Source organism: Callospermophilus lateralis, chromosome 15 (genome assembly GCF_048772815.1).
Source record: "Callospermophilus lateralis isolate mCalLat2 chromosome 15, mCalLat2.hap1, whole genome shotgun sequence".
NCBI lineage: Eukaryota > Metazoa > Chordata > Mammalia > Rodentia > Sciuridae > Callospermophilus > Callospermophilus lateralis.
In genome coordinates this window covers 18,279,839-18,289,418 of record NC_135319.1, presented here as the reverse complement: position 1 = coordinate 18,289,418, position 9,580 = coordinate 18,279,839, and the positions used below count along the sequence as shown (strand labels likewise).

Genomic DNA, 9,580 nt, shown 5'->3' with positions numbered 1-9,580 from the left:
TTAGAGAGAGTGTCTCACTAAGTTTCTTAGTGCCTCACTTTTGCTGAGGCTGGCTTTTAACTAATGATACTTCTGCCTCAGCCTCCTAAGCTGCTGGAATTACAGGCATGTGCAACTGTATCAGACTGAGCACATGTTTTAAGAAAAAGGAAAAAGGATTATTGCTTTGCTAGCAAAGGAGAAACACAGGGACTACTGTCCCAGAGGCTTTGTTTCTGCCCATCAGCAGAAACAGGGGGCTTTTAAAGAGGTGATTCAAAGGCTACATTCCATGATTCTCTGTTGAATTACCACTTGTTAATTTGGGAGACAGTCATTTCTGAGATTTTCTGGTGCCATACCCAGAGTCTGTATTGCCTGATCCTTATGATGGGTGTGTGATCAAGGACAGATAAATCTGCCTAAAATGAGGAAGAAAGGTAATCCTGTTTCCTCTGAGATTAGGGAGGGGGAGAGATTAGGGAGGAGCAAGAAGAGAGGAAAAGGAAAAAAAAATGTCCATTTTAAAAAATAAGTGGTATGGGCTGGGGATGTGGCTCAAGTGGTAGTGCGGCCCGGGTTCGATCCTCAGCACCACATACAAACAAAGATGTTGTGTCTGCCAAAAACTAAAAAATAAATATTAAAAAAAAATTAAAAGAAAATTAGTGGTAGTGGCAGAGCAGCAATGGCTATATTCAAAGCATAAAATGCATCACAGTTGCAGACCCATCCTAGCAGATGACACTACTGGTAGAGGAAGGGTGTTGATATTTATGGACTCAACGCAGGATGAAGAGGAGCACGGTGAGTGGGTTGTTACTTCTTCATTGGCCATGAGTTTGCGCCACTACAAGGATTGGAGGTGATGGTTTGCGCACCATTCAGTGGGTCATGGACCTGAGCTCCTGGAAGAGAAGCGCTCCGGGCACCATCTTTACCAACAGCAAGCACTCTCCCAATGAGCTATATCTGCAGCAAGAGAATTTATTTTTAATCTTAAATTCTGCACACTTTTTCATGACTATCACTCCCCAAATTAGTTTTCTCCCAGGCATATCATTTTCAATTTTCTTGGAAACCCTTAAATCTTAGAGTTATTGAAAATTCACCCACTTGTAAAAATTACCTTGTGCACTATTAATTAGCACACATAATAAATAGGTTAAGCAAAGAAAGATCTGATATTTTAAGAAAACTATATTTTAGGGCATTTTCAGTTGTTATCTACAGGACACATAATGGAGACATCAGCCTAAGACTCTTGAGCAGGCAAACATAAATCATCTTGTGATCAGACGAGACTTATGCATTTCCCATATACCTTCCCATGTCTACCCCTAATAAAGTTTTCTTTAAAAGAGTTTGTGAACCCCAAACTCTCAATGTATGTCTCTCACTCTCAAGATGACCCACATTCTCCCTTGACTGTGCATACATGGCTTTCATATTTTCTAAATCTGTGTCTCTAATTGGCAAATTCTTATATTCAACATTTGTCAAGAACCCCACTCACCCTAATTTGAGGTCCTCCTCTCCAGGAATATCTCAGATTTCTTCTGGTGAAAAGCATATGTAATATTGTTACTGAAAGTTCATTTTTTGTCCTGGATGTCAATCCAATAAAAAGACATGGTTTTGAGAAAAAGGAAAAAGAAGGTTTATTGCTTTGCTAGCAAAGGAGAAACACAGGGTATTCCTGCCCAGAGGCTGTAATTCTAGCCATCAGAGGAAACAGGGAAAATGCAGGTCATTTTTAAAAGGTGATTTAGAGGCTACATTCCACACGTTCTCTGTCTGGAGTTGTAACTTCTTAATTAAGGAGATTGTCATTTCTGAGATCTTCTGGTGCCATTCCCAAACTCCACAGATGTTGGCACCCATTTTTCCATAGAAAAATGGAAAATAGATGTTCCTGTGGTCAGTGTGTGCTTAAGGACAGGTAACTTGCCCAGGATGAGAAAAAAGGGTTTTCCCTGAGATTAGGGATGAGGAGAGATTAGGGAGGAGCAGGGAGAGGAGAAGAGAAAGAAACATATCCATTTTAAAAAATAAATTGCAGGGCTAGGGTTGTGGCTCAGTGGTAGAGGGCTTGCCTAGCATGTGTGAGGCACTAGGTTCAATTCTCAGCACCACATATAAAACAAATAGATAATAAAGGTCCATCAATAACAAATAAAGGGGCTGGGGCTGTAGCTCAGTGGCAGAGCGCTTACCTTGCATGTATGAGACACTGGGTTTGATCCTCAGCACCACGTAAAAATAAGCAAATAAAATAAAGGCAGGCTGTCCATCTACAACTACAAAATAAATACATAAAAAGAAATGTCCTCATTAAAAAAATAACATAAAAATATTTTTAAAAATAAGTTGCAGCAGCAGGGCAATAAGGGCTATATTCAAATCAAAAAGTGGACCGCTGTTACTGTATGTCTTTCTGTGTGTCCTGCAATCCAATTACAGCATTTTTACTGAAGTCATAGATCAGAGACTGACCAGGGACCCAATAAATCAGGTCTGGACACTTTCTACAAAACAAACTGAAAAGATAATAATAAAAAGCAAGAGAGGAACTTTAATTAGGGCAGCTACACTGGCAGGACAAGGTGACCCATGTCTTTAATCCTTTCTTGGAGGAGCTGAAAAATGACCCTGAGGTTTTATACAAAGGGAAATGAGGGCAAAGACTGCAGGTAGGTGTTGAGCAGCTGTAAACTTTTTATAGCTGTCAAAGCAGGTGAACTTGATCAGGCATGGTCTGTCCATAATTTCAGGATTGATTAAGTGGAGCCTTGTCCCAGATAAGAAAGCAGCTTGTTGCCTCTGGGGTAGCTTCCACTAATCACAAAATGTTTATCAGATCTGACTATGTTCCTAGAATCCAAGGTGACTTGACACAAAGGAGACAGGTACAAAATGGAAGTAGAGATGACAAGTTTTTAATTCTCCTTTTAGCCACACTTCAGACATCTATAGGCAAAAGTGAATAATCTAAGCTCTTGATACAGCATCAGATCCCACAGGTTGAGGTACTGCCCACTCGCCCTATTTCAGATGCCAATCTTAAGCCCTATTTTTTTAAATCTGTGCTCTGACCAACCAGCTATTAATAATTTCTACCATCTTCTCTTTAAATTACTTTTTGAGAGTGACTCACAAGACAAAGGGAAACATTTATGTTTACCAATTTATTATAAAGGATATTTCAAAGAATGCAAAAAAAAATCCAGGTGAACAGATACACAGGTCAAGATCTGGAAGGGTCTCAAAATGCAGGAGCTTCTGTTCTCAAGTAGTTGGGGTATACCATCCTCCTGGCATATATGCCAGCCTTCACATGTTTGGCTAACTATGAGCTCTCTGAATCCAGGTTAGTTTTTGTTTATTTGTTTGTTTGTTTTGTTTTGCAACAGGACCACTCCCTTGGGAAGTTGTCCTTGGCAGTTACTTTTGCCTCCTACCCCTCTTTAATTCTTTTGCAAGATTTATGTCCCCTACCTCCACCCATACCTGAGTGCTGGGGATCAAACCCAGGGGCTCATGCCTGCTAGGCAAGTGCTCCATCACTGAGTTATATTTCCAGCCCAGTACCCTGCTTTTGCCCAACATTCTAAATTCTAAAGGAAGCCACCTACAGCATCAAATTCTTCTGAAAAGCAAAGAAAACAATTAAGGAATGTGAAGAGAGAACCTACAGAATGGGAGAAATATTTGCTAGCTACTCTTCTGACAGAATTAATATCTAGAATATATAAAGAACTCAAAAAAATTACACCAAAAAAATCATATAACCCAATTAATAATTGGGCAAATGAATTAATCAGACCCTTCTCAAGAGAAGAAATATAAATGACAAAAATACATTTTTAAAAGTTCAATATCATTAGCTATTAGGGAAATGCAAAACAAAACTACTGAGGTTTTATCTCACTCCAGTCAGAATGGCAATTATCAAGGGCTGGGAGTGTGGCTCGAGCGGTAACGCGCCCACCTGGCATGTGCGGGGTGCTGGGTTCGATCCTCAGCACCACATAAAATAAAATAAAGATGTTGTGTCCACCGAAAACTGAAAAATAAATAATTATCTCTCTCTCTTAAAAAAAAAAAAAAAAAGAGTGGCAATTATCAAGAATACAAGTAACAATAAATGTTGGCGAGAGTGTGTGGGCAAAGGTACACTCATACATTGCTGGTGGTGTAACCAAAACCTAGGTTCTTGTCTTTGATGCCAATCCAATAAAGAAGACAATGTCTTGAGAAAAAGGAAAAAGAAAGTTTATTGCTTTGCTAGCAAACAAGAAACATCAAGCATACAAATAATAAGAAATGGGATCCAACATGGCGGCGGGCGGAGAGGCAGCGCTTTCAATACCCCCCCCCCAGTGATGGGGTCATAAAGACGCATAGATAACGCTTAGATTCTACCAACAGAGAATCTCCTAGCAAAATTCCACTGAAGAGAGACTGGCAGGGAGCTACTACGATTTTTTGAAGTGTCAGTTTGACCCAGACGAGCGAAACCCTGCCACAAGACGCAGAGGTCCAGATCCACCAGCCGCAGTCCGCGCGCCACGGGCACGGCTGCCGGTCCGTCTGCCCGCAGCCAACAGTGACTGGGTCCCGCTAGCCTCCGAGACGCAGCTTGACAGGAAGAAGTCTTTAGCAGAGCCTTCATGAAATAGGGAGCCAGGAGCTGAGGCCAACCGGGGACGGACCAGTCCCACCCTTCCCTTCGGACACCCCAGCAAGGAGCCTGGGGCTCGCCATAACAGAGAGGTGACGTCATCGGATTTCGGCTGACGGAATTCCTTCCCAGCAGAATCTACTTTAGCAGGTGTGTAACTCCCTCCCCAACCAGATACAAGCAGCCAGGAAACTTCAGGGACCTCTCAGGGGTCGTGTCTGTAGGGAAGCAGAGGGGATCCCTGACCCCCAACCCCCCATATCACCAGCGGTGACTCCCAAGGTCTTAGCCACCAGTTTACCACAGCACTGGGGCTTAAATGGGACACGCGGTGGGGCTGCAAGTGTAACTAGATCTTTGGGGAACCGCTTCTGGGGAACAGGACCTGGCTGGCTGGCTGACAGGAGGAAGGGGGGTAAGGGCTGGAGAAGTGAAACGGCTCTGGACTGACAAGTCTGAGAGACTCCCAGGAGACGCCTTACAGGGATTGCTATTGGCAGGTAGAGAGCAGAAGCTCCGCTCGGAGGGCACAGCGCCACCTACTGGAAGAGAAGAAAGTGGATCTCTAAGACTTCAATATTTTTTTGTTGTTGTTGTTGTTTTTCTTCTTCTCTCTCTGTTCCTTTGTCCCCTTTTCCTTCTCTCTTTCTTTCCCATTTCAAGTTTTATTGTTCTTTTCATTCTCTCTAATCTATCTCTCTATCCTTCTTTCGTTTTAAGAGCACCTTCATTCCCCTACCCCCCAAATTTCATCCCAAGCATTACGTCTTCCATTATGTGTAATTGTCTAAATGCAAATAGGTGAATGACTCGAGGCTGTCTATAGGACTCCTAAATACATAGCTACTACCAACACCCTGATCCAATTGCCTGGTAGTATCCACCTTCAGTGGAGCAATCTTCTAAAGTAGCCAAGACATACTAACCCTCATACCATCATAGCACCTAACCTAAACATATAGTCCTAAGAACAAACAACAAATCACTATATGCATACAGAACCTGGAAGCCTTTTATGAATTGAATGAATCAGCTTTAAAGTACAACAAAGCCCAACATTTCTAGGCATAATCTCCCACCACAAAGGAGAGACAACAGAGATATACAAAGCCAAAACAAATGTATAGGAGAAAGCAGTTACAAAGCACTCAAACAGAGCTGGAAAGTAACGAGAACAACATGAAAAAACAAGGGAAAAAAGGATTACAAACAATGCAGGACAACTTAAATATACAGGAGGACCTAGAAGAATCAGAAACATGGACAGGGAAAGAAATCAAGGCATACCTAACTCAGATGGAACAGAATATTAGAGAAGACATGAGACACCAAGTCCAAGCAATGAAAGTATATTTTGAAAACAAACTAAACAAACAAATTCAAACTGCAAAGAACGAGCTTTAACAGGAGATAGAGATTTTTTTTAAAAAAAAACAAACAGTAATCCTCGAAATGCAAGAAACCATAAACCAGATTAAAAACTCTAACGAGAATATTACAAATAGGCTAGATCAAGTAGAAGTCAGAACATCAGATAATGAAGACAAAGTTTATCAACTTGAAAAGAACATAGTCAACACAGAAAAGATGCTTAAATCTCACGAGCAATCTATCCAAGAGATATGGGATCTCATAAAAAACCAAATTTGAGAGTCATTGGGATAGAAGAAGGCACAGAGGTTCAAATCAAAGGAATGGATAACTTATTAAATGAAATAATCCTAGAAAACTTCCCAGAGATGAAAGATGGAATGGATTGCCAAATCCTGGAAGCCTACAGGACCCCAAACATCCAAAACCATAATAGACCAACTCCAAGACATACAATTATGAAGATAGCTAACATACAGAACAAGAAGAGAATATTAAAAGCTACGAGAGAAAGGAGGCAGATTACATTCAGGGGTAAACTAATTAGGTTAACGACTGATTTTTCATCACAGACTTTGAAAGCGAGAAGATCCTGGAACAACGTATTTCAAACACTGAAAAATGATGGATTCCAACCAAGAATACTGTATCCAGCAAAATTAAGCTTCAGATTTGACAATGAAATTAAAATATTTCACGATAAACAAAAGCTAAAAGAATTCACAGCCAGAAAACCAGCACTGCAAAGCATTTTGAGCAAAATACTACAAGAAGAGGAATTGAAAAATAGCGCCCAAAACTAACAGTAGGAGGTATCTCAGTAAAGGGGGAGAAAAATAACCAAAGAGTAAAAACTAGCCAAACTAAAATAAATAAATAAATAAACATGACTGGAAGTACAAACCATATTTCAATTGTAACCTTAAATGTTAATGGCTTAAATTCACCAATCAAGAGACATAGGCTAGTAACCTGGATTAAAAAACAAATCCAACAATATGCTGCCTTCAGGAGACTCATATGATAGGAAAAGACATACACAGGCTGAAGGTGAAAGGTTGGGAAAAATCAGACCACTCACATGGCCCTCGGAAGCAAGCAGGAGTGGCCATACTCACATCGAATAAAATCAACTTCAAACCTAAGTTAATCAAAAGGGATAAAGAAGGACACTATATACTGTTAAAAGGAACCATCCACCATCAAGACATAACAATTATCAATTTGTATGCACCAAACAATGGTGCTGCAACGTTCATAAAACAAACTCTCCTCAAGTTCAAGAGTCAAATAGACCACAACACAATAATTATGGGGGACTTCAACACACTGCTCTCGCCATTGGACAGATCCTCTAGACAAAAGCTGAACAAAGAAACTATAAAACTCAATAACTCAATCAATAACCTAGACTTAACTGACATACATAGAATATATCAACCATCATCAAGTGGATACACATTCTTCTCAGCAGCACATGGATCCTACTCAAAGATAGACCATATATTATGCCATAGGGTGACTCTCAGTAAATATAAAGGTGTGGAGATAATACCATGCACCATATCTGACCATAATGGAATGAAACTGGAAATCAATGATAAAAGAAGGAAGGAAAAATCCTGCATCACCTGGAAAATGAACAATATGTTCCTGAACGATCAATGGGTTACAGAAGACATAAAGGAGGAAATCAAAAAATTCTTAGAGATAAACGACAATACAGACACAACATACCAGAATCTATGGGACACAATGAAAGCAGTTTTAAGAGGGAAATTCATTTCCTGGAGTTCATTCCTCAAAAAAAGAAAAAAAACCAACAAATAAATGAACTCACACTACATCTTAAAACCTTAGAAAAGGAAGAGCAAAACAACAGCAAATGTAGTAGAAGACAAGAAATAATTAAAATCAGAGCGGAAATCAACGAAATTGAAACAAAAAAAAAACATTGAAAAAATTGATAAAACTAAAAGTTGGTTCTTTGAAAAAATAAATAAGATCGACAGACACTTAGCCATGCTAATGAAGAGAAGAAGAGAGAGAACTCGCCCAGTCACTGAACCGCCACTGAGGACTCAGCAGCCTCCCCCTCGAGCCCCCTCACTTCCCGACGCTTCGTTCCCCCCGCCCCCCGCCTGCCTTCTCCTGCAGCCACCTTCCGCAGGCCGTTTCCACCGAGGAAAAGGAATCGTATCGTATGTCTGCTATCCAGAACCTCCACTCTTTCGACCCCTTTGCTGATGCAAGTAAGGGTGATGACCTGCTTCCTGCTGGCACTGAGGATTATATCCATATAAGAATTCAACAGAGAAACGTCAGGAAGACCCTTACTACTGATGATTACGATAAAAAGAAACTAGTGAAGGCGTTTAAGAAGAAATTTGCCTGCAATGGTACTGTAATTGAGCATCCAGAATATGGAGAAGTAATTCAGCTACAGGGTGACCAGCGCAAGAACATATGCCAGTTCCTGGTAGAGATTGGACTGGCTAAGGACAATCAGCTAAAGGTTCATGGGTTTTAAGTGCTTGTGGCTCACTGAAGCTTAAGTGAGGATTTCCTTGCAATGAGTAGAATTCCCCTTCTGTCCCTTGTCACAAGTTTAAAAACCTCACAGCTTGTATAATGTAACCATTTGGGGTCCGCTTTTAACTTGGACTAGTGTAACTCCTTCATGCAATAAACTGAAAAGAGCCATTAAAAAAAAGAGAGAGAGAGAGAGAATTCAAATTACTAACATACGGGATGAAAAAGGCAATATCACAACAGACACTACAGAAATACAGAAGATAATTAGAAAGTATTTTGAAACCCTATATTCCAATAAAATAGAAGATAGTGAAGATATCTATAAATTTCTTAAGTCATATGATCTTCCCAGATTGAGTCAGGAAGACACACACAATTTAAACAGACCAATAACAAAGGAAGAAATAGAAGAGGCCATCAAAAGACTACCAACCAAGAAAAGCCCTGGACCAGATGGGTATACAGCAGAGTTTTACAAAACCTTCAAAGAAGAATTAATACCAATACTTTTCAAGCTATTTCAAGAAATAGAAAAAGAAGGAGCTCTTCCAAATTCATTCTATGAGGCCAACATCACCCTGATCCTGAAACCAGACAAAGACACTTCAAAGAAAGAAAACTACAGACCAATATCTCTAATGAACTTAGATGAAAAATTCTCAATAAAATCCTGGCGAATCGAATACAAAAGCATATCAAAAAAATTGTGCACCATGATCAAGTAGGATTCATCCCTGGGATGCAAGGCTGGTTCAATATACGGAAATCAATAAATGTTATTCACCACATCAATAGACTTAAAGATAAGAACCATATGATCATCTCGATAGATGCAGAAAAAGCATTCGACAAAGTACAGCATCCTTTTATGTTCAAAACACAAGAAAAACTAGGGATAACAGGAACTTACCTTAACATTGTAAAAGCTATATATGCTAAGCCTCAGGCTAGCATCATTCTAAATGGAGAAAAATTAAAGGCATTCCCTCTAAAATCTGGAACTAGACAGGG

At 40.0% G+C, this 9,580-nt stretch overlaps 1 pseudogene; it reads left to right on the top strand.

Annotated features, from left to right (window-relative positions):
* The first annotated feature begins 8,200 nt into the window (after window positions 1–8,200).
* On the top strand, window positions 8,201–8,741 carry LOC143380936 (eukaryotic translation initiation factor 1 pseudogene; annotated as a pseudogene).
* Window positions 8,742–9,580: the final 839 nt, after the last annotated feature.